The sequence below is a fragment of the Notamacropus eugenii genome, chromosome 1 (genome assembly GCF_028372415.1).
Source record: "Notamacropus eugenii isolate mMacEug1 chromosome 1, mMacEug1.pri_v2, whole genome shotgun sequence".
In the NCBI taxonomy this organism is placed as follows: domain Eukaryota; kingdom Metazoa; phylum Chordata; class Mammalia; order Diprotodontia; family Macropodidae; genus Notamacropus; species Notamacropus eugenii.
The window spans coordinates 721,140,657-721,167,404 of NC_092872.1; the positions used below are offsets into that span (position 1 = coordinate 721,140,657).

The 26,748-nt window shown below is 40.4% G+C and overlaps 1 long non-coding RNA gene across 1 annotated transcript in view; it reads right to left on the minus strand.

Moving 5' to 3' along the window:
- Nucleotides 1-1,260: 1,260 nt before the first annotated feature.
- LOC140522120 (uncharacterized) overlaps nucleotides 1,261-26,748 on the minus strand; it is a 58,042-nt gene continuing 32,554 nt past the window's right edge. The window contains exon 3 of the long non-coding RNA XR_011973217.1: nucleotides 1,261-2,028. This is a non-coding gene — a long non-coding RNA (uncharacterized lncRNA). The remainder of the gene's footprint in view (nucleotides 2,029-26,748) is intronic.

Genomic DNA, 26,748 nt, shown 5'->3' on the forward strand with positions numbered 1-26,748 from the left:
TTCATTTTATAATTTCCTCTATCTCTTGCTTGGTCATAAATTCCTCCCTTCTACACAAATCTGACAGGTAAATTATTCCTTGCTCTTCTAATTTGCTTATAGTGTTACCCTTTATATCTAAAGGTCTTTCATTCACAATCCCTTCTCCTCTTCAACTTGCTTCTTTTCTTTTTCTACTCTTTTTCTTCTAAGAAAGATTCCTTAACCTTGTTCCTTTTTCTCTTCCCTTTCTGTCTGGGCTGAACTGTCATTTTTTAGTTCCTGTTCTGTGTATTTATTCTTTGCTGAAATCCCATGTGATCACTCATACATTAGAGAGAGTAATGTGACTTCACAAGTCGAGGTGACTTCAACAAACCCTTCATGCTCAGAGATTCCTTGACTCTTACAAAGCTTTTTTTCTCCCATCGTTTTGCCAACTCAGAGAGGTTTAGGAATCTCATCAAAGTCACACAGCTACTCACTTGGAGAGCTGGCACTTAGCAAGGTCACATCCCAAGGCTTACACTCTTTCCCCAAATATCCTTGGTGGTCTCAGGCCTGTGTTTCCCAAAATAGCTGGAAGGATCCTCAGACCTCACTCTTCTCTCTCTGTCCTCATTTCCTCTCCCAGAATAGGCAGATACAGACATGGAAGGTATAGATGACAGATAGGTGATATAGATAGATGACACAGGTATAGATATAAGCACAAGCAATAACATGAGGCCACAGGGACCGATGGGCAGGGAAGTGACATGAGAGTCAAGATCCAGTCCTGATTCTCACCCTGGCTGTGCTCCTCAGCACCTACTTAACCTCTGAGTGCTAAAGATAATTCCCCAGGACTGTCCTTTGTAGATAAGATTCCAAAATGCACAGGGTGATGTGTGTGTATGGGGACTTCTCATGCTGAATCACATCTGGATATATCAATGTCTCTGTAGACACATTGCAGACACCAAGGTGGTACAGTGCAGGGAAAGTAGGGCCTGGATTCAGGAAGAATAAGTTCACATCTTGCCTCAGATATTTACTTGATGTTAAAACCTGACTGTGTCACTTCAACTCTGACTGTCTCAGTTTCCTCCTCTGTAAAATGGTTATTCCTGCCCCCACCCCACATTGGTGCTATTTTTTCATAGCACCTTCCTCAGTGCAATTCTAAGGATAAAAAGAGATACAATTTCAATGTATTTTGCCAACATGATGTATCACCAAGGCAATATTCATAGCACTGATGATGACTATGAATATCCAAAATATAAAAGACTCTCCATATAGAAGGCAGAAGAAAAATATTTATTTACACACCAGAAACCCAAATCCCAGAACCAGAAAGCCGAATCTTTCATAGTGACCAAGAAGTTAATAAACATGATAACCATGGGGACAAAGCCATTTCCAAGCCTCCCCCCTCACCTCAGTCTGAGACTTCTCATAAGCAAGCACTGACATGGCTGAGCCTTGCTGCCTGTACCTGTCTGAATCCTCTCCCCTCTGAACCTACTGAGCTCACTCCCTCCTGGTTCTGCTCCACCCTTCCCATTCTGCCTGTTCAGCGATCTCCTCCTACCACATAGACTTAGGCTTTCAGCTGATTTAATGGGCCTATTAATGAATAGTAAAGATTTTCCAGTTCAAGTTGCCATTACACTGGGCTTCAAGATCTTTCATATTCATTACATAGGTCAGTGGGGCAACTGGTGTCAATAGAGCTTTACAGCAACAGGGATCACACAAAGTGAGCATATGAAACAATATCTTAGGATGGAGTTTGAGCACAAGCATACTATCATTCCCCCCTGGAGCAAATACGGCCCAAAATCTTGGGGTAAGGGGCAAAGTTCTTCTTCCATAGCTACTTCCTGCTGAGATTGGCCTGACCCAAGAGCTCCTATTTGGGAGATCAGTTCTGTAGCTGGCCTCTGGAGTTTGGTCGATTTCAAGTCAAGAGATGGCACAGGACTGTCATAGACAGGGGGTGACATCCATCTTAAGTCATCAGACATCCACAGGTGGAGGGTATTAAGCCTGAAGAAAACAAATCTGACAAACAATGTGAACAGACAAAAAGCCAAAAAGAAATAAGGAGACAATCACCAAAAGCAGGGTAGATATAGGGTCAGCCATGCTTCTGGAGTCTATAAACTCATTATCATAGCCTCATTCACTTTTGTTTACTGTTTTCCAATTTGCAGTCCCAGGATCATCATTCTAGATCGAGGCACACCCTCTTTAAGCTGAGCTGGGGCCTCGACAACCCCCCATTCTCCCTGCAGGTGTGATGAACCTGAATGCAATGTTTCAGAAGGATCTGCAGGGGCAGCTTCCACCTCCCTGCTCAGTCTAAAATCAAACCTCTTTCCTCAATTCATTTTATATAGTTCATTAGTTGGAATGCCATATGTTCTTCCAAAATCTACCCCTGCTCTCAACAGAGCATCAAACAACTCTTTTCTTGTCAGTCCACTCTGACCCTGAATCCACTGTCTATTCATTCTTCTCTCTAGAGAAAACCTATCTTTTTCATTAATTCTTACCATTCAAGGTACTGATGGAGTGCTTGAGTGCATGTGGTTTGACCCCAATTCTAAAATCCCATTTCTCTTTAAAAATCCCATTTCTCTCTAGCCTCAAAACACTATCTCAGGCAGTATCCCTCCAGATCAAGGACAGCCTGCCCCAGCAGGAACTGTTATCTCCTTTCCTGCCACAGTAGCCAGCTGCACCTATAGAATTTATCACTCAAAGCCAGCTGCATACTGAGTGAACTGGCTGTGCATGGGGTCATAATGACATTGACCACTCACTGACCAATCATATGTATCCTATACTTAGATCTATGTGTACTTCCTTTGCATTAATCTTGTCTAATAAGATATTGATGAGAGAAGCCTGATTTTCCCAGGTCAGCCCTGACTATTGGATGACTGAGTGACGTTTCAGGACTAAAACCACACCTCCATGTAGCTCCTCCTTGGGCTATTTACTGATGAATTTTGGGTAAAATACCTATGCAGTACATACCAAAAGTTCATGTTCCTTTGAGAACTGACCACTCCTTAATCCCAGCCCAAATCATCTATTTAGCATCCTTGGCACACATTTTACTATGCAATAATCTATGTAAACTTTATCCATAGCTCATTTAAATTGAAGGCTCCCTAAAACTCTTGCCCACTGAAAGGTGTAATAATAAACTTTTTTGCCTAATTGACTTAAGATTCCTTGAGTGTAATGAATTCTTTCCAGACTAAGTTGCCAGGGATCTCCAGAAGTTCCTACACCTCTCCTGACCCTCATCATGTTTTGGCGCCCAACGTGGGGCAACAATCTGAGGTCTCAAGCCTTCTCCAAGTCACGGTAAGCTTTCTTTTCCCTACAGTGTGAGGTCTCAAGCCTTCCCCAAGTCAAGGTATGCTTTCTTTTCCCTTAAACTTTCTAAGTTTTCTCCTCTCCTAGCCATGTAGCTGAGGTTCATCCCTTAAGAACCTAGGAAGCCTTACTGGGGTTTGGGTGGAGCCTTCTACAGGCTCTGTCACAATCCCCTGAGACAAGGGATGCCTTGTGGGAATCCACCTGTGTTTGCTATCTCTCCTGATGCCTTGAGGCAAGTGGTAAACTATAGGTGCTCTGCTGGTGCCCTTTCCCCCTTTTGACTAATCCCTAAATGTTATAGGCAGAAAAGCTGGACCAATCTCCTTCTGTATCTAGAGATTTGATTCTAGGATATTTCTTGAACAACTGGAAAAAAATTGGTCTTCAAGACCTCAATAAAAAGCGTCTTGTTTTCTTTTGCAACACTGTCTGGCCTCAGTACATTCTGGAGGACCACGAGAAATGGCCTGGTGGTGGAACCCTAAATTTTAACCCCATTTTACAGCTAGATGTATTTTGCCGTAGGGAAGGGAAATTTATAGAAGTCCCCACATCCAGGCTTTTAGGACTCTGTCCCAGAATCCAGAACTGCAGAAGCCAGTTTGGATGTGCCTAAATAAATTTACTCCAGCTAAGAGGAATCAGAATGAACTTGACATACATGATGATCCCCTTCTTTCAGGCTCCCAAGCCTCATTTCCTGGAGCACCTACACAATCTCACACCCCACTTGCCTCTCCATTAGCCCCTTTTCCCTCTTCCTGATGGTCCAAACTATATGAGGAAGTTAACAGACTCCTGCAGCAAATCCCTCCCCTTTACCTGCTGGCTGTCTACCCATTGGCCCCCTAAACCTTTATTTTCAGGGCGCTCACCACTGGCATCACTCTCAAACTACATTTGCTAGCAGCCCCTGACACTACCAGATCTGTCTGCTCATTGGTCTTCTGGGCCTCTGCAGCCAGACTCGGTTTCCCAGAATCACTCACTCCCTAGTCCCTCTCTTACAAGGGGCAGAACTCCTTACCTTGCCCTGTCCTAAGCTCCAGACTCCTCAGTTCCCTCCCAAGCTACTCCCATTAAGGGAAGTAGCAGATTCCCCTGGAGGAATGATTGCGATGCATGTTCCCTTTTCAGTAGCTGACCTCACCCAGGTTAAGGAAAAACTTGGCCATTTCTCAGAAAAGCCTCCTAAGTTTGTAGAGAGCTTTAGAGCAGTCCATCTCCAAGTTGAATTATCATGGGAAGACGTGAATATAATTCTCTCCACTTGATGCACCACTGGGGAGAAAAGAGGATCTGAGATTTAGCTCAGAGGTTTGGGGAACAATCTGACTGTATCCACACCCACCAGGTACCCTCTGGGAGCTACAACTGTGCTGGTTGTGGATCCTAGATGGAATTATCAAAGGGATGCAAACCAGGAAAAAAGTGAGGAACCATGGATAGCAATATAAGATACAAGTGACTGTGGATCAGTGAGTAGTATATGTCATTATGACCTCGTGCACAGCCAGTTCACTCAATATGCAGCTGGCTTTGAGTGATCAAATCTATAGGTGCAGCTGGCTACTGTGGCAGAAAGGGAGATAATGGTTCCTGCTGGGGCAGGCTGTCCTTGATCTGGAGGGAGACTGCCTGAGATAGTATTTTGAGGCTAGAGAGAAATGGGATTTTTAAGACGAAATGGGATTTTAGAATTGGGGTCCAAGCATATGCACCCAAGCACCCCATCATATACAAGGGTGCCTTAGAAGTTGAGCTGCCTTTTCCCTGTGTCATTCTCTTAAAGCTCCCTAAAGTCTCTTGGTGTGAAGGTACCTTAAGGGTTGAATTGTTCTTTTCCTGGTGGCTTAAAATCTCCCCTTATCTTAGAATACCATAAAACCTCCCCCTTACACTGATCCATGGAATTCCTTGTCTCCCCTCCCCCATCTTGGGTCATAAGATTCTCCTGTCTCCCTTATCATGTCCTTATAAAAATGAGCCCCTGTCCCTCTGTAAATTACAAGTCCTTTGTCTGCTTTTGTGTCAATAAAGCTCCCTTTGGCTAAAGAGAAGGTCTAAGAGAATTCTTTGAAATTTGAACCACCTCTCCCATCTCTCTCTCTTCAACAAAATCATCACCTGTCCATTCACCTCCTGCCTGTTTGCACCTGGTGGCCCTCATGTCCTGGCAATAGGGGAGGTGCTGAGATGTGATGTCCTACTGCATTTTACTACCATGGACCTAGCCAGCTTGTCTTTATCTCATTACAAGAACTCTCAATAAAAGCTGTTTTCATCTTGAATTCCTTGATGATCTAAGGTGATCAACCCCTCAATGTGTTTCTACCTTGATATAGTGTAATAGATTTCTTTTAATTCTTCTTTTTCTGAATTTTGACTTTTTAATCAGGGTAAAAGCTTGAATGGAGAATTTATCAGGTCCTTTGTACTTTTCTCAAAGAATATATGATTATTATTCATTTTAAAGAAAATATACACAATTAAACATAAAACAGTTTGGAAACATTGTAACCACCATCTTACAATTTAATTTATAACCTCATAGCATTCAGATCAAAAGAAAAGTTCATTTTCTAAGGATACAATTGCATATCCTTTTAGAAATCATTACATTTTATTAAAATTAAAAGCAGAGAGAGAGAGAAAGAGAGAGAGAGAGAGAGAGAGAGAGAGAGAGAGAGAGAGAGAGAGAATGGTTCCCCCAATTACCCAATGAGACAAATCTGGAGCATAATAACATAAACATTGTTTCAGTGTTAACATATGGAACAAAATTGTCTATCAAATAATATCAGTTCTGTTCATTTTCTTAGTTAGTATTATTTTAGCTATAAAAACCATTTTATCCATTTATGTTCTTGACCCTCTAGGCTGATTGCATTCAGGGAGGAGCAAAGAGTAATTCTGGTGCAGTAACATTTAATTCTTATTCTTTCAGCTCCTGTACGTATGCCCTTAATGGCTAAATTTTAACCATACTTTCCATTAAGGATTAATCTTCCCTTAGCTGGTCAAACATTCCAATTATCCTGCTGGGATCTGACTGGAAATGAGCCACATCCTAATTCAAACAAGGAGAAATGTGCTCATGAAACTGCTAACATTTAGTGAGCAGCCTACATTCTCTAACTAAGCTCTGTCTGGCTGTGAATCCCCAGATTGCCTGGAAATCTTCAGCTTGCCTCTTTCTAGTTCTCCCCTCCTAACTCCTAAAGTCCTGAATCTTTCCTCCAATAAGAAATCAGGCAGTATACCAGGTGATGGGGAGAAGGAGCTCTCAGAGATGACCATCCTGCTGGAGGGTGGCCCAGGTGGAATAGGTGCTCTGGGGTGGAGTTTGGAGACCTTAAAAGAGTCCTAGGGCAGAAGAGGGGCCATCCCATTGGTCAAGGCTGTCCAAGTGATGGAGGGTAGGGCTGGGGAGGAGAGGGAAAAAGGGTCCTGAGTGCCTGACCCTGGTGTGATTGGAGAAAACAGCCCTTCCTGGTGGCTCAGAGGCTGGGAGGACTCTCAGAGTGGGCTGGCTGAAAACTGGAACTTCTGCTGAGATTGCTCTACCTTCTCCTCTTGCAACTGAATTTTTTGTGCCTCCCTGGAGTTGAGCTCTCTCTGCCTTTTTCCCAGAAGCTGAGATCACATTGTCTTCACTTGGACCTTAGATCTCTATCTTCAGGATGCCAGCTTTGTGGGTGCAGGTCCCAGGTAAGTCTGAGCCACCCCTCATAGACCTGCTGGCCTCTGTGGACTGTTCCTATAATTGGATCTCATCCTTCTCCTCTGACCCTGTGGTGAGTCCAGCTCCAGGTTCACCTGTAGCAATCCTCCCTCCCTACCCTGGTTACTGGACAAGCTTCCTGCTGCTAACTCTTTTCCAGACTCCCAATTACTTCCCAAAAGTCCTGGTTCACACCTGCAAATTGAAGATTGTGTCATCTTTTTCCATGGTACCCCAGGGACCCAGAATTTCTGTTGAGTGTAAGACAAGTGAGAAGCCTGAATGAACCTTGAAATGTAAGGGTAAAGGACCACAATGAAAGACATTTGAAAGGATTATTGAGCATCTAGGTGGGCGATTGTTCAGGAGCTGAGTTGCCCTTTTGGGGTCCAGGTCCCATAGACAGTCAGAGGAAGATCTCTGTTTCAGGAACCATTGAGGCTCTGACTGATCTCATCCCATCTGGGATCCCAAGCCTCTTCTGCCTCTGGGTTCTCTTAAAGAGGATGGTGGGATGGAAGGTGAAAGTTCTTTTCCCAGCAGGAACCTACCTCTAGTTTTCATTCTCTGCCCTGAGGTCAGGGCCTCACCCCCTACAAATCCCTGTAGGCCAACCTCCTGTCCTGGGATCCTTTTCCCTCCCGAACTCATTCTGCAGAAGACCAAGGTCTGGGCCAGAACAGGGAGTATGGAGGTGGAGGAAATGGCCCCTGGGAGCTGTAGACCCCCACCCCAGGTGAGTGAACTCTTTTCTAGCAGACTTGATCAACATGAACAAAAGAAGCCATTTCTATAAACAAAGAGCATCATCTACGAGACTAGCAATCCCCTACCTTTGAATTGTTTCTTTACAAAAATAGGCAGGAAATTGAAAACAGTGGTAACAAGAAAGACCTCTTCACTCATTCCTTTCTGTTCTGTGGGGGTCTTGTCTTTGCTCTTTTATCCATACCTAACAACCCTCCCCCACATATCCATGGAAGTGCTCTCCCCTTCTTCTTTTATTGTTTTGCCCAAGCTCTCCCTGCCACACCTGGAAGACAGGATATTCTGCTTATCTACCATGGTCTGATCTGCATAAGTGGTTAATCTGTCTGGTTCACACTGCCTGGACCCCTGTCATGTAGCTGGTTTGACCCTCAAGGGCACACTGAGGGGGCAGTGAGGGGTGAAAGGATGAAATACAATGAGCAAGGGCTGGGGGTGTTCCTGGCCTCCTGCACACTCTGGTCCTGTGTTCTGGAAAATATGGCAGTTCAAGAACACAGGTTTAGTTCGCTTCTGGGTCACATTCACCTGTCCAAAGGCCCTTACCAAAGCTGTTTAGACTGGAACAAATAAAATAATACTTTCTTTAGCTGTTAATTAATGAGTATTTGTTAAGGGCCCAGTACTTCCCTTGGGAGGATATGGGGAAAGGGCTGAGTTTGGGAAACTATTCAAAGTTCTGGGAATTTTCTTTTCATTTGTTAGAAAGGAGGTGGTACTGAAGGAGACACTCAGGTCTTGTCAAAGAGACATCAGGATAAAAGGCAAAGACACAGTGGAGTGATTTGCTTTCTCCCCAAAATCCACTTATGACCCTGTTTCCAACAGCCCTATATGGCAGGTGTACTTATTATCATTATTTCATAGTTCAGGAAATTGAAGCCAACAGATTCAATGAGTCACCATCCTGGGTCCCATAACTAGTCAGTGTCTGAGGCTGGATTTGAACTCAGATCTTCATGGTCTTCTATCATTTCATAGCTCCATCCACCTTATATTAGTCTGCCCATCTTCCCACAACTCCTCCAACATTGACTGGTACTATTTTTTTTGTCATTTTTGTCTATTTTGCAGAGTATGAGATAAAACCTCAGTGTTGTTCTGGTTTACTTTTCTCTTACTAGTTCTTGGGGACATTTTTTTCATACGGTTGGGAGCACTTGGCAGTTTTTCTGAGAATTTTTTGTTCATATCCTTTGACCATTTATTGGGGAACTTCTATTTGTTGTTTTAGTAGTATCTGTCCCCTTGTGATTCAATGGGGTTTTCTTGGCAGAGATACTGGAGAGTTTCACCATTTCTTTCTTACAGGGGAGGAACTGAGGCAAACAAGGGGAAGTGACTTGCCTAGGGTCACATTGCTAGTAAATGTCTGAGGCTGCATTAGAACTCCGATGCTCCTGACTCCAGGTCTGGTGCTCTATCTACACCTAAATCTCATTGGCTATAAGTATGTTTTCAATTAATATTTCATTTTACCTCCAAGTTCATTTGAAAATATTTTTTGTTCCTAAATTTTGAAGTCACAGTTCTCCACCTGTCTCTTTGCTCTTACCCCTCCTGCATACGGTAAGCAATCAGACAGAGGCTATACAGTCATGTAAAGCATTTCCATATTGGTCATTTTGTGAAAGAAAACTTGAACCAAAAAATAAGAAAGTGAAAAATGGTTTGCTTTAGGTCTGTCTTCTGACTCAATTCTTTCTATGGAAGGGGAGAGCATTTTTCATCATGAATCCTTTGGGATTGTCTTAGATAATGGTATCACTGACAATACCTACATTATTCGCTCTTGGTCATCATACAATGTTCCTGTTACTTTGTACAATGCTTTTCTGATACTTACATCACTCTGAATCTGTTCATGTAAGTTTCTCTAGGTATTTCTGAAATCATCTTGCTTGTCATTTCCTATAACACAGTAGTTTTCCATTGCAATCATATACCACAACTTGTAAAAGCATTACCCAGTTAATGAACTTCTCTTCAGTTTCCAAGTTTTGCCACCATTGGATACCGACGTAGTGGTGTTACTGCTGGGTCAAAGGGTATGCACAGAAGATGGTGGAGTAGAAAGACACACATATGCAGGGTCTCTTCACGCAGCCCATAAAATACCTGTAGAGAGGGACTCTCAACAAATTTTGGAGGAGCAGAAGTGGACAACAACAAATGGAGGAGATTTCCAGCCCAGGGTGAATTGAAAGGCCCACGGGAAATGTCGGTTGCACTGGATGCAGAGCAGAGCACAGAGCCCAGCCCAGCATTGGCCCCATGGCCCAGCTCGAGGAAACTCTGGGAGGAGGACCCCTTGGGGGCAGAATCTCCAGTCGCAGCAGCCGGTCCTCAGATCCCTCAATCCACAGGTCAGTGACGGGGTTTTATCAGCTGGCTGGGAAGGGAGAAGGGCCTTCCCATAGCTCCAACCTCAGGGAGCAACCTGCAGAAGCCACACCTGGCAGGCAGCAGCAGGTCTCAAAGGCAGCCCCTACATCAGCCCGCATCCATTGTTGGATTGTAAAACCCCTGTGGGCACTGAGGAGCTGAGTCTTGCCTCAGCCCTGTGTGGAGGCCATGGGGGAGCTGGTCTTTGTCTCACACTGAATGGAGGCCCTGCCCATCCAGCTTATCTGAAAATCAGCCCCTAGCCCTGACTTGGTGGAACTGGAGGCCAGGTGGCTGTGGAGAGATAACTGCTAAGGTTCTGGATACAAAAATCTCTCCTTTCTTCCAGATCAGTGTACATGCTGGATTGTGCCACTTTGGAGAAACTGAGCTATTACATATTCCCAGAATATACCCTAGTCTTGACAAAGGACCCAAAAGTCAAGTAACTGGTTGGGAAAATGCCAAAAACTGGGGAAAAAAATAACACTATAGAAGGATACTTTCTTGGTGAACAGATATCTTCTCCCTTCCTTTTCGATGAGGAAGAACAGTGCTTACCATCAGGGAAAGACATAGAAGTCAAGGCTTCTGTATCCCAGACATTCAAAATAAATATTCAATGGTCTCAGACAATTGAAGAGCTCAAAAAGGATTTTGAAAATCAAGTAAGAGAGGTGGAGGAAAAACTGGGAAGAGAAATGGGAGAGATGACAGAAAAGCATGAAAAGCAGGTCAACACCTTGCTAAAGGAGACCCAAAAAAATGCTGAAGAAAATAACACCTTGAAAAATAGGCTAACTCAATTGGCAAAAGAGCTTCAAAAAGCCAATGAGGGGAAGAATGCTTTCAAAAGCAGAATTAGCCAAAAGGAAAAGGAGATTCAAAAGCTCACTGAAGAAAATAGTTCTTTCAAAATTAGAATAGAACAGATGTAGGCTAATGACTTTGTGAGAAATGAAGAAATCACAAAATAAAACCAAAGGAATAAAAAAATGGAAGATAATGTGAAATATCTCATTGGAAAAACAACTGACATGGAAAATAGATCCAGGAGAGACAATTTAAAAATTATGGAACTACCTGAAAGGCATGATCAAAAAAAGAGCCTAGACATCATCTTTCATGAAATTATCAAGGAAAACTGCCCTGAGATTCTAGAACCAGGGGGCAAAATAAATATTGATAGAATCCACCGATCACCTCCTGAAAGAGATCCAAAATGAGAAACTCCTAGGAACATTGTGGCCAAATTCCAGAGTTCCCAGGTCAAGGAGAAAAGACTGCAAGCAGCTAGAAAGAAACAATTCAAGTACTGTGGAAATACAATCAGGACAACACAAGATCTAGCAGCTTCTACATTAAGGGATCAAAGGGCCTGGAATAGGTTATTCCAGAAGTCAAAGGAACTGGGACTAAAACCAAGAATCACCTACCGAAGCAGAACTGAGTATAATACTTCAGGGAAAAAAATGGTATTTCAATGAAATAGAGGACTTTCAAGCATTCTTGATGAAAAAACCAGAACTGAAAAGAAAATCTGACCTTCAAACACAAGAATCAAGACAAGCATGAAAGGGTAAACAGTAAACAGAAATCACAAGGGACTTACTAAAGTTGGACTGTTTACATTCCTACATAGAAAGACAATATTTGTAACTCTTGAAACTTTTATCAGCGTCTGGGTCATTGTTGGGATTACACACACACACACACACACACACACACACACAAACAGAGAGCACAGGGTGAATTGAATAGGATGGGATTATATCTTAAAAAAATGAAATTAAGTGGTAACAGAGAAATATATTAGGAGGAGAAAGGGAGAAATGGAATGGGGCAAACTATATACTAAAAGAGGCAAGCAAAAGACTTTTCAGTGGAGGTAAAAAGAGGGGAGATGAGAGAAAAACATGAAGCTTACTCTCATCACATTCGACTAAAGGGAGGAATAAAATGCACACTCATTTTGGAATGAAAACCTATCTTACAATACAGGAAAGTGGGGGAGAAGGGGATAACCAGGGTGGGGGGGATGATGGAAGAGAGGGCACTGGGAGGAGGGAGCAATTAGAAGTCAACACTCTTGGAGAGGGATAGGATCAAAAGAGAGAATAGAAGCAATGGGGGCAGGATAGGATGGAGGGAAATATAGCTAGTCTTACATAACACGATTATTATGGAAGTCATTTGCAAAACTACACAGATATGGCCTATATTGAATTGCCTGACTTCCCAAAGGTAATGGGTGGGGAGGGAGGGAGGAAGAGAAATTGGAACTCAAAGATTTAGGAACAACTGTCTAGTATTGTTCTTGCTACTAGGAAATAAGAAATACAGGTAATGGGGTATGGAAAGTTATCTGGCCCCACAGGACAAGAGAAGATGGGGACATGGGAAGGGAGGGATATTAGAAGAGAGGGCAGATTGGTTATAGGGGAAATTAGAATGCTTGGTGTTTTGGGGTGGGGGGAGGGGAGAAATGGGGAGAAAATTTGAAACTCAAAATTTTGTGAAAATGAATGTTAAAAGTTAAACAAATTTTTTTTAAAAAAGACCACTTGGAATTTTTTTAAGTCCTTGCATTGCAAGGAAGATCCAAGTCTACCAGAAAAAAATGGCACACTGTGGTCATTGCTGTGCACAAAGTTCTGCTTTTGCTCCTTTCACTCAGCTTCAGATCACATAAGTCTTTCCAGGCCTCTCTGAAGGCTTCCTGTTCATCATTCCTTAAAATGCAATAGTATTCCATTACATTCATATACCACAATTTATTCAGCCATTCCCCAATTGATAGGTATCCCCTTGATTTCCAGTTTTTGGCCAACACAGAGTGTTGCTATAAATATTTTTGTATACATGGGACCTTTTCCCATGTTTATGATCTCTTTGAGATACAGGCCTGGAAGTGATATTGCTAGATCAAAGGGTATGCATATTTTTGTAGCTCTTTGGACATAGTTCCAAACTACCCTTCAGAATAGTTGGATCAGCTTACAGCTCCACCAACATGGAATTAGAGCTCCAACTCTCCCACATCCTCTCCAACACTTATCATCTTCCTGTTTTGTCATGTTAGTCAATCTGATAGGTGTGATGTGGTACCTCAGACTTCTTTTGATTTGCATCTCTCTAATCAATAGTGATTTAGAGGATTTTTTTCATATGACTATAGGTATCGGTAATTTTTTCCTCTGAAAACTGCCTGTTCATATCCTTTGACTATTTATCAATTGGGGAATGACTTATATTGTTGTACATTTGACTCAATTCTCTATATATTCTAGAAATGAGGCCTTTATCACAGACACTAGCTGCAAAAATTCTTTCCCAGTTTTCTGCATCCTTCCAAATTTTAGTTGCATTGGGTTTGGTTGTGCAAAAATTTTTCAGTTTAATGCAATCAAAATTATCCATCTTGCACTTCATAATGCTTTCTATCTCTTCTTTAGTCAAAAATTCTTCTCTTCTCCATAAATCTGATAAACACACTATTTGTTGCTGCACAAATTTGTCCATAGTATCAGTCTTTATACCTAGATCGTGTACCCATATGGACTTTATTCTTGTGTATGGTGTCAGGCCTTGGTCTATGCCTAGTTTCTGCCACACTGTTATCCAGTTTTCCCAGCAATTTTTCTCAAACAGTGAGTTCTTATTCAAGAAGCTGGGGTCATTACGTTGGTTCTCCATTTTTGAAACGTCCTAGAATTCCAGTTTGTATTATTTGCTGTTTCTGTCTTTACCTAAATCCTGTACCTGGAGTAGGAATCTTTTAAAATGTGAGGATTCAACCATAAAATGAATTCATCTGCACTTTAAAATTACTGGACAGATATTTTCACAAAGAAGAATTAATTTCACTTACTTTTACCACTGTCATACAACTTTTGTGCAAAAATCCAAATCTGAGATCTTATTGTCAAAAACATGATGTATCTTAGAAGTCAGGCATGTACATCTGTATATAATTCTTAGAGTTATCAGTCTGATCCTGTTGCTTTTCCACAAATTTTGCTGTCCTTTTTATTTAGACATCTATCACATTACATCTTTGTCTAATTATTTCCTCCTCTGGAGGATGTTTAACTCTATGTTATGTTTATTTGGCCATGAATATAGATTAAAATTGTGTCAGTTCATTTCTGCATCCCATTATAGTAACTCAGAGATATTCCAATATCCATCTTTTATTTAATATATTTATCCTTGAACTTACAGAACTTCTTGATTATAGACATTTGTTATAAAAGAAAAAGAGGGACAGTCTTAACAGAAGGAAAGGACTTCCTTAGCTCTGTTGGATTCCAGGAATGAGGCATTATCTGAGAGCCAATCTTGTGGTCACTAGGTGTTGAAAGCAACACTTAGGAGTAATCAAGTGGGGAATTTCCTTTTTCAGAAAGGAGATAGCACATTTGGGAAAGAGAGTTAGGAAGATCCTACCCAGGCTGTGTCCTAAGTCATCTTCAAAACCTTCCCAGGCATCCACCTTTAGCACTTCTGAGCCTGCAGCACATGCCACTTTGCTTTTTGATGACTTAGACAACTATTCCTGTAACCAGGGCTAAAACAATAGTAAATTGCAGTCTCAGTCTTACACAGCAAATAAATATTGGGCGGTATCCTTCAGATAGGACAATCTTGAATTTGATTAAGCTATTAATTATCAAATGCAGTGGCATAATTTTTCCTGTCTCCTTAAAATACTTCCTCACACTCTAAACATACTTAAGCCATCTGAAACTGACACAAAAGTATCCAGAAGAACTATGTAGGGAGAGGAGGGCTTTGGATAACCCCCATTTGTTCCCAAACCTTATTGTCTGCCTTCCATATTTTCAATCAAAACTTTATCTTTCCAAATCTCTCAATCCCATTATTCAGATTATTCTACTTTCCTTTACATTTTAACCATAAGGCCAGATAAGTAAGAAGTTACTACTTTTTATTAGCATAGCAGTACTGGAATTCCAGCTCAAAGAAAGCAAGGAGGTTAATTGCTAACCTTGCAGGTTGATAAGTTTATGTCTTTGTTTCACAAGTTTGTTGTTCTTCACTATTATACTCACTTTGGAAAAATAAGATACTTCAGGAATTAAATCCTTTACATATGATCAATGCAAACACAAATGTTAACTCTTGCTTAGGTCATGGAATGACTACAAATTCAGATCAGAACAGCAAGATCTCTTCTGCTTTGCAGCCTAATTTAACAATAAATTATTTTAAATTTTAGTGGACCTTCTAAACCTCACAAAAGATTTTTCAAAACATTTCTTCTAAAAGTATTTCCCCTTCTTCAAAAAGTTTAAAATTTCTTCTGATGTTGATTAAAGTTTTATAAAGAAAATTAGTTGGGAGCTTTTGAAATGATAGATATCTCTTCCTTCTGAAAGCAAAAATAAACCTTTCAAGTTGGGACTCATTAACCTGCGTTGGTGTAAAATAACCCACATTCACAAAGTATTAGAAGAAAAGTAAGTTCTTCCTTATTACAGAATTCCTAGATATCACAAAGTTCATTGGTCAAAAAGGGTGTTTGTAATGGAAAGACATTTAGTTTCTCTAAGTCAAGAATGACATATTCATTTCATTTAGCCTTATCACAATAACAAATTTTTCTGAAATATATCACTAGAAATTAAGTACATTCTGGCATTACACATAGATAGTCCATAAACCTTCAAATTAACATACATCAATACATCCTTAGATGAAACAGCTTTGAAAATCACAGTGCCATTTTTTTAAAGGATTCTCATTTGCTCAATAGGAATTCTACAACAGAAACTTTTGCAGTTTATAAGAACTTAATACGTTAATGCACTTCCAAATCACCTTGCATAATACATGGAAACTCTCAATTTAAACCACCATATTGTTTTTTCATAATAGTCAAGATTTCAGATGAAAAATATCTGCTATAATAGTAAAAATCAGCTTATCTAATTTCATCACTTCCTTCTAAAAATACAAATCACATACCAGATCCAAATTAAAATTGCTTTAACAACATTTCTACCTCCCAGTGGTCTCTCAGATTTCACCAATCTAAGAGAAATTCAGAAATACAATACAATTTTAGAAATAACACAGCCATAAATTCAGATGATACTATTTACATTTCCCGAAATTACTGATCTTATTACTTTTGGTAATTAAAACAACTTCAAAGTTAAAGATTACATTAGAGAGAGATAATAATAATAATATCATATGTAGCATATACCAGTCAACCATGCCATGCAACATATACCAGTATGTAACACATACCAGTTAAGCGTTTTACAGTCATTATATCATTTTGATCCCATTGTTACTTGCCCTTTTACAAATCGGGACACTGTTCAAACAGAGATAAAATGTATTTTTTTTTCAATTGGAACAGAGAAGTGTGAAGTTAACCAAGGTCAGAGAGGCTGGTGTCCCAGTGATGATGATTCTTGTTGGCAGGGCTTAGTGAATGTTTGAGACAGGCCTGATCCATCCACCTGTCCTTTCCTCCACTGCTGCAGAATTTTCTAAGCCTTGCTGGGAGAGCATGGGCAGAATGTATAGGACTTAGGTGACTTTTCTAAGCTTTACCTAGAAAGGTGGGCTACCAGGTGCCTAAGGGCACAGGACTGTTAGAATCACTGCCAGTGCTAATTGCTGCCCCTATAGTTCTCCTGTATTCTCTTCTCTATAATTTGATCTGGGATGAGAAGGGTTAAGATGAACCCTTGTAGCTGTTAAAAATCCCCATTCTGAGATACTCTCATAACTTTGGGATGGAGTGGGGAATGCTAAATGATCAGGATTGGGGGGGGTTGTTTTAGCAAGGTGAGCTCCTGGAGCTACCCACAGTCTTAGGTATTCTTTCCCAGTAATTTCAAATCAGTTCTGGAACTTTTTAATAATTAATCTCACAACCTACACAATCTGCTAAAATGATTTTACCTAAGATGATCATACTTTCCATTGTAATTCCAGGTTGTCCAGATCAGAAAAAGAAGGAAAAGGGTCTTACAGTTGTGTTTGTTTATTTGCCTAACTGCAGCCCTTAGAAGTCTCTGGCTGCTTGCATTTTAAACTTACAAGATAACAGACTCATTCACAGCATACATGATAGGGCCAGAGACATACACTGACAGACAAATTGACAATTAAGGACAGGACAAATACAGACAGAGCTCACAATTAACAACTGAGAGAGGAGGAATCAGAAACTTGTTAGAAATCCCCATCATGAACTGGCTATTATTATTTAGAGGAAAGGGGTTGCAAGGATTCAAGACCTGACAGAATAAGGGTGGATCCTGCAACCTTTGCTCTATGGGCATTGGGGGGGGGGGTTGGTCACCTTGTACCCCTGAAATTTCTGACTTTCCCGAACCTTGAGATGGGTCCTACATTCAGATTTCCAAAAATAATAAATTATCTGTTCCATTCTTCTCTCTCTCTCTCTCTCTCTCTCTCTCTCTCTCTCTCTCTCTCTCTCTCTCTCTCTCCCTCTCCCTCTCCCTCTCCCTATCCCTATCCCTCTCCCTCTCTGTCTCCCTCCCCTCCCCCCAATACAACATGATGGTGATGACCAAAGCTGTGTACTATAGTTTGATGTCTGGAAGTGCTCGTTCTCCTATATTCTTACTTTTTTTCATCATTTCCCTTGATATTATTGTAATTCCTTTATTTTTCCAAATGAATTTTGTTATTTCCTTCAGCCCTGTAAAATACGTGCTTCACATTTTGTTGCTATTGTTATTGATGTTGTTCCCCCATGTCCCCATGTGACCCCATTTGGGGTTTTCTTGGCAATGATGCAGGAGTAGTTTTTATTTCTCCAGCTCATTTTTCAGATTAGGGAACCTGAGGCAAACAGAGTTAAATGCCCCGCCCAGCATCACATATCTAGTAAGAGTCTGAAGCTGGATTGGAACTTAGATTTTCCTGACTCCAGGCCCAGCATTCTATCCACACTGCCCCCAGTTGTCCCCAAAATTTCATTACTGTAGAATCAAATGTGCAAACATGGTTGTTAAGTCTACGTTTGAGTTTGAATCTTTTGTTGTCTTTAAGCCAATTGGTGTTCTTATTTTATTACAGAATGAAAAGCTGTATTGGTCATTTCTGCCTTTTTACAGATGTTTGCACTATCTTTCTGCCCTAGTCCACAGTTATTTTTTGCAAAAATTTCATGGGGTGCATAGATAAGGGAAGAATTTATGACCAAACAAGTTTTAGAGAATAATACAAAACACAAAATCCATAATTTTGATTGGATAAAATTTAAAAGTTTTAGCACAAACAAAACCAATCGAATGAAAATTATAGGAAAAGCAGAGAAATGAGGATTTTTTTCAACAAGCATCTCTGATGAAGGCTTCATTTCATAAATATGTAGAGAACTGATTCTAATTGGTAAAAATATACATCATTCCCCAATTGATATATAGTTAAAGGATATGAAGAGGCAGTTTTGAGAATATTCAATCAAACTGATCTATAATCATGTGAAAAACGTTCTCTAAGTTAGTGTTATAGACATGCCAAGTTAAAACAACTCTGAGGTACCAACTCATACCTATCAGATTGGCTAATATGATGAAAATGGAAAAACTGAGACATTAATGTTCTACTGGTTGAGTTATGAACTGATCCAACTATTGTGGAGAACAATTTGGAACTGTGCCCAGAGAATTATAAAACTGTGTGTACCTACTGATCCAATAATACCACTGTTAGGTTCACAGCCCAAAGGCATCAAAATAATGAGGAAAGGACCTATTTGTACAAATATTTTCAGCAGCTCTTTTTTGTGTTGGTTAGGAATGGGAAATTGAAGAGATGCCCATCAATTGGAGAATGGCTAAGCAATTTCTGTTATATGATTGTAGTGGCATATTATTGTGCTATAGGAAATGACAAGGAGGATGATTTCAGAAAAACCTAGAAAGACTTACATGAACTGATGCAAAATGAAGTGAACAGAACCAGGAGAACATTATGTAGAGTAAAAGCAATGTGATTCAATGAAGAACTGTGAAAGACTTAGCTATTCTCACCATTACAATGATTCAAGAAAATGCTCAAAGGACTGATGCCTCCCAATGCCTACACTATCTACCTCCAGAGAAAGGACTGATATTGTTTACATACAGACTGGAACATTCTAGTTTTCATCTTTTTTCTGATATTCTTTTTCCTTTTTCCAAGTCTTTCTGTACAAAGTAACTAATACAGAAATGTTTTATATGATTACACATGTATAACCTATATCTTATTGCTTCCTATCTAAATTAGGGGGTGGGTAACACAGGGAAAGACTGATAGAATTTGAAACTCAAAACTCTAAAAAAACAACAAACTTTAAAAATAACGTAGTAGGGGGAAATAATTTTTGAGAAAATGTAAAAAGAAAAGAAAATACAGATTCTCCACAGTTCAGCCTGGCACCCTGCACTGACTATAGCAAACAAAAAAATTGTAAATATTCTTTGAATCCCATTTGAAGTGTCTTAGGAAGATTCTGAAGATCACCTAGCAAAGTACTGTACACTGAGGTCCTTTCTCAAGTTAGATTGCCAGTCATTCACATTCTACTGCAGAGATCACAACTATGATGGACTGGCCATTTTGTTCAAATGCCAAAAGTATGTTTCCTTAAAAGATATTTCATACCAGGAGAATTTTGTACACAGCAACAAGCACAATGCGTGAGAATTTTTTCTAGTAGCCTTAGAACTTCATTGCAATGCCAGGACTTCAAAAATTCGGAATAGTCTTTTAAGGCAAAATGCCTTCCACACCCAGAGAAAGAACTATGGAATTCAATCACAGATTGTAGCAGATCTTTTTGTTTTGTGTTACATTTTGGTTTGTTATATGATTTCTCTCATTCATTTTAATTCTTCCATACATGACTGGTGAAAATATATTTACTAGGAATGTATGTGTAGGACCTATATAAAATGGTATGCCATCTTGGGGAGGGAGAAGGGAGGTGAGGGAGAGAGGGAAAGAAAAAATCGAGGTTGTATGGTCATGATTGGGGAATATTGAAAATACATTTAAAAAAAGATTATTTCATGGAGAAGACATGCAAAGAAGGCACTCACAGTTTTGTCATAAGACATAATACAAGGGCATTCCCAAGGTCTCTCTGAAGGATTTTGTAATCAGTGGTGAGACTTGGGAGACACTGGCAAAGAACCACCCAGCATAGCTTACTGACATCAAAGAACATGCTGTGCTGTGCAAGTAAAGCAGAATTGCAGCATTTCAAAAGAATAGTGAGATGTGCAAATTGAGAGGCATCACCACCCCAAATATTCATGTGCACTATTTGTTCCCAAACTGTGGTGGAGCCTTCTGACCTCTATTAGTCTGATCATCCCTGGTCAGACACATTGTACTTTAACTCTTACATGGTGATGTTCTTTTGGTCTGCTTTGAACATAAAGAACGACAAAAATGAACAAGTATATAACTAAATTTTATTTTAATAAGGAAATAATAACTTATTGACAAATGAAAGCAATCATAAAGAGAAGGCATCATGTCAGGTTATACCCAGGGCAGTGTCAAGACCCAATGTAATGACAGATAATTCTCCTTCACTTGGCTGCAAAGTCTCATCTCCCTCTCTTCAGTCCAGATTGTAATTAGTATATCTTAAGAATCCTTTTCATCTTTTATCTAGATAAGATGATGTTTCAGGCTCTCAGGAAATTAACTAGATCTTTTCTTTTTCTTCCCTCTCTTCCGCAGTCAAGCATTCTGCCTCTCACACTTCAGAATACACTGTACTTGCCAGCTTCTCACGTATGTGACAATATTATTTATAACATATTGCTTTTATCAGTTCTGATAAGGAAGAAATTTCACATTTCTGTCTTTCTTCTCCTGAGATCCTTCAAAGTCACAGATAAAATACACAGTTTTGTCCCAGATTCCCTAGACACATTTCATAGTTAGACATTCCTTAACTTTATTCCAGCTGATCATATCAAATACTTTTCTCAGTTTTTTGGTGAGCTCTTAATGGCTATGGTTTTAAGTGTTGACTCTTACTCAGTAAGGATACGACTTTTAGGTAAATCCGTTTTTGTGCTTCAGTTTCCTCTTCTCACTTGATGAGAGTTTGACTGCTTGAATTCTGGAGTCTTTTTCAGGTCTAAATTTTGTAACTCCTGGTGGTTTAGGAGCTGGTGCCATTCCAGGATGTCTGTGGACTTCACCCCTGAGGAATGGGACCTCTTAGACCACCCTCAGAAGCAGTTTTACAAGGCAGACATGCTAAAGAATGCCCACAACCTACTCTCCTTGGGTAAGAACATTTCCCCTGGCCACTCTCAGTCTGCTACCAAAGGGAATATCTTCATTCCTCAGTTTGCAGGTTTTGGAGCATTTATCAATTACTAGAAAGGGAGATGGTCTGGTGTTCTGTTTCTAAGAGACAGGGTCCTTCTGCTGCCTGGTTTTTTTCTACAAGGTCAGTATATTGTGTGAAGATAACACGTATGTTCCCTTGTTGCTCCCAAAGCTATCTTTTGTCAATTCTAGGTAGCTTGAGGTCTAAGATCAGGTCAATGTTGAAGCATCTCAGATGTAGAACTGATCTCATGGATTTTTTAGCCCAACCTCTCCCTGGACTTTAATTTTGTCTGCCAAATATTTCAAAAGTGCTCAGCCTGCTTCTCTTTGTAACCTCTTCCTCTTTGGGATGGGCCAAGTATTTAGGATATCCTTCTCTTTGAGAAGCATCAGTTTGTAACTAACAATTTCTAGTTGTTCCTAGTGTTTCACTTTTGTCCTGAATCTTCCCTCAAATTGCCTCCACTGCCCAGTACAGGTGGTGGGAAAGGACAGGGGGAAATAAGCCTTTCTCTTCACCTGCTGTTCCTCAGCTGTGGAATTAAGTCCATTCTTTACAATATTACATTATTGGCTCATACTGTTATCCCCATCTGGCATTTGAGGAAACTGAAGCAAACATAGGTTAAGTGACTTTTCCAGACACACACAGTTAGTAACTGTCTGAGGCCGGATTTAAACCCTGGCATTCCTCACTCTAATCCCAGGCCTCTCTCCTCTGCACTACCAGCTGCCTCTAATTTCTAGATAATGGAAACTGTACAATGAGTCCATCTTCCTATGAAGAAGCTGCACCATGATCAAATTTTCTGATTCCCTGTTGACTCCATGATCTCTCCCACCTTTCCCCAAAGTTCTCAGAAATAAATGGTATGGAAACCATGCTTAAGGGCTTCTGGGAACTGTCCTGTGCTCTTTGCTCTCATGCCCCTATCAATGGCAGGAATAACAGAATGGACAAGAATTAGAATTTAACTTACTCAGGTTCATTGAGATCCCCAAAAGGAGACTCACCAGAAGAGGCAATGGCTCCCTGAATGAACAGTAACCAAGTTTTTATAGGTTTCATGGAGTGAGGAGTTGGGTAGGAGACAGAACCAAAGCTAATCCATCAAACTCTAATTTGCTATAGCTCAAGGCTGATCTGATACATTCTTTTTGGTTACTTGTATAACAACCATTCACAGAAGAATAAGCCACATACATACGTGTTAACATGATAGAGTGATTCTCAAAATGGAGTGTCTTGGTATGTTTTCCCTAAAGAGATCTATATTATAAGTTATTCTCCATGTTCATCCTGATTCCACATCCTCAGGGCTTCCAGTTCCCAGAGGATGTTTGGTTTCTTATTTGGAGGAAAGGGAAGCACCACAGATGCTAGAACAAGACCTGAGGAGCTGCTGTCCAGGTGAGTGAGGTGAAAATAGGAACAAGAGAGCTGTGACTCTGGGTGTTGTGGCAAAGCAAGTGCTAGATGTGGGGCAGGAATATCTGACAGGATTCTTTTTCAGAGCCTTTAAGGAATGGGTCTATGGACAAGTCATTAACCCCACTGAATCTCAGTTTCCCCTACTGTAAAATAAGGAAGTTAGATACCATGCAATCCTAAAAAAAAGTCATTGTTTGGAATTTGGGGGCATCGACCTTCCCCTGAAAGTGTAAAAGAGGCTTAGACTTATTAATATGATCTGGTGTTCACAGCCTGGATGAGGAGATGGCATGCCAACAATCTTGTAGAATCCTTTTATGGAGAAGACAAATTGGATCTCATTGAGAGAGGAAAAGTACTGCAGTGAACAAGGACTATAAAGGCTTATTGTGGAAGGTGGACTCTAACTGGAGTTTCAGGGAAGCCAGGGTGGCATTCTATGTCTGGAGATGGCTTGGAAAGCCCAAAGATTCAGGAGTCAGAGGGAAACAGAACAGAAGGGAGGCCCATACCACTGGATTATAGCATGTTTGCTGGGGATATGAAAGGGAAGAAAATTTGGAAGAGTTGGAGAGAGGTAGGTAAAGATTGGGCAGGTGATTAATACTCTTAGGAAAGATTTTATATTTGATTCTTTTCTAGGGAAACACAGGAGGTTGTTGAGGATGTGGTCATATGGTCAGTCAAGAACTGTAGGAAGATGATCTTGGTAAGTAAGTGGAGGACTGACTGGAGTGGAGGGAGACTTGAAGCAGCTGGAACAAGTATCAGGTTCTTGAAATAGCTCTGGTGTGTGGTGTTTGGGACCTGAACCAAGAAATTAGTAGTGGTGGTAGAAAAGGGGGTGTATGGGAGAGATGTTTCCTGGGTAGAATCAGAGGACTTTGGAGCATATTAAATATGGGAGTCAGAGTGTTTGTGAGAGTCAGTGAAGAGTACATGACACCTCTTTTGTGAGCCTACACTATTGGGAGGATGCCTTGGAGAGTAGGAAGGTAGGAGGGTTGGGGGAAAGAGAATGAGTTCAGTTTGAGGAACAATGAGAGGGAAAGAGAGAGAGAGAAAGGTGGGTGATGGTGAAAAGGTACAGAGAAGGTAAGATGGATGAGGATGGAGAAGTGGCCAGTGGAGTTAGTAACTTTGAGGTTTTTGGTAATTTTGGAGAGATGAATTTCAGTTCAACAATGAAATTAGGAGCTATTTTGCAGAGAATTTCAGACAAAGGATTTGGACACATGAGTTTCAACTGTGCACCTCCAACTGTTTAGCCAAGAAATGGAAGAAAGATATTGGAAAAATATCTCTGTGGTTGAATGGATCAAGTGATCATGTTTTGAGCATTAGAAAGAAATGGTTTTATTTGTGGCAGTAAGGAAGGAGTCATTAGTGTGGGAGAGGCTGGAAAATAGAGCAAAAAGGAAGCGTTGGAGGGGCAGTATATTGAGGAAGATGATGTCCTGGAATCAGATGATTTACACGTAGAAAGGAGTTTCTTTTAGCTAGCAGATGGATCTTTTCATCTGATAGTGGTATCAAAAAGAAAAAAAAATGGCTCTTGATATATGGAAAATGAGGAGGATAAGATAACTCTTGAGAACATCCAACTCTTTCAGTGAAAAAATAGAAGGCACATTACTCTGCTGAGAAGGTGAGTTGGGGTGGACAGTGGGAACTGTTACCTCACTTAGAATTAATCCAAGAATATGCTTTACCTAAATTATCAACCTGTGTCCCTCCCTTGATCTCTAAGGCTCAATCTTTGGCCCCTTCTTGGAGAATTGTTGGCCAGATTCATTCAGCTCACAGCTACTGTCAGTTTGGCCAACTGCTAATTAGAAATTCCCAGGTGTCCCTTAGTATGAGATGCTTCAGGAGCCTAAAAAGAGTCTCTGCAGTGCTCTCTCTGGGCCTGCTCAGGTCCCATCAGGGTTAGAACCAGACAAAGTTCACACAAAGAGGACATAACATGAAAGAATGAGAAACAGGTCTGTATTTGCCAAATAACACAGAGACCAGAATATAGGGACTGAGGTAGAAGTTGGGGCCTGGTGTCAGCCATGGGTCCTGTCAGTCAGTCAATAAGCATGGATTAACCTCCTCCAGTTTTCTAGGCACCTCACCAAGTTTGAGGAAGGGAAAAGGCAGTCCCTACTGTCAGGGAGCTGTCAGTCTGTCACAGAAACATGGAAATGGTTGAGAAGAGGCAACAGATCAGGAAACTTGGTCTTAATTAATCCAGGGAAATGAGAGTGTTTGGGAGTGTAAAGACAAGTAGTTCAATGGGATATGATGGAATAAAGGGGAACTCAAGGAGTGAACATAATAATAGATTAAGGACAGTAGAATTAGGGGAAAAAGATTAAAAATTAAGACAGGAATGAGAAAAAATCCAGGTGCACCTCAGAGATAATTGTAGAATCAGTTCCAGAGCTCGGCAGTAAAGCAAATATTGCAGTCAAATGAGTCACCTTAATTTTTGGTTTTTCAGTACATATAAAATTTATGTTTACAATATACTGTTGTCTATTACATTCACAATACTGTTTTGTTTTTTCAAAGTACATATTTTAATTTAAAAATATTTTATTGGTAATAAAAGCTACCTATGTCTGAGCCTTCAGTGAGTCCTAATCTTCTTTCTGGTGGTCCAACGTTGCTGGCTGTTGACTCATCAGAGTTGTGATTGCTCAAGGTTGGCAGTTGCCATGGCAGTTTCTTAAAATAAGGCAACAGTTAAGTTTGACACATCGATTGACTCTTCTTTTCCCTTGAATTTAAAGTCTCATGATAGGGTTATGAATTGGCCTAATTTCAATATTTTTGTGTCTCAGATTATAAGAAGACTCAGAGAGAGAGAGAAAAAAATCAAGTATGCAAAAATAAAGACTTTTTTCCTTAAAAACAGGAGTAAGTTCCTTGGAAAAGGGCCATGTAGTTCCATGGACAGAACCTGCTCAGTTGCAAGGTTGGTGGTCTAGTTTCAGCTGCAGGTATATTTCTCAGGTCTCTCAGCCATTCTGATTCATGGCCTGACTTGAAGTTGTAGTAAGAATGCTGGGTCTGCGAGTTTCACAGGTGTTTCTGAGGATCCAGTATGATTGTCAGTGAAGTTATTTGTAATTTGTGTTGTCCTGCAAATTTTAGCTAATGGCATTTTCCGTTTTTAACTTTGAAGAGTTTTATCTTTACCTGGGAAACATTATATAGATCTGTTTACTTTCGTGCATTGGAGGAAAGGGTTTATAATTATCTTTGTCTGTCCATGTGTCTCTGTAAATATGTTTTACTGTCTGTTTTTTTTAGAAGGAGCAATTAGACCTGGAATGAGAGAGACTACTGAAAAGCTAAGGATTTCTGTGAAAGACTCACACCAAGAAAACCCCATTAGTGATAGTCCCTGTGACTTGACTGGGAGACATATCTGTGCTATAAATCACAGAATCCACACTGGAGAGAAACCTTATGAATGTAATCAATGTGGAAAGGCTTTCAGACAAAAGCACCAACTTATTGTACACCAGAGAATCCACACTGGAGACAAACCTTATGAATGTTGTGAATGTGGAAAGTTTTTAATTTCTAGCTCCACTCTTGCGGTACATTAGAAAATCCACACCGAAGAGAAACCTTATGAATTTCATGAAAACACTGGAGAGCACAGGAATAAATGAAGCCTTCCATGAAATAATAAGTAGTGTCTACCTAACACCATCAGCAA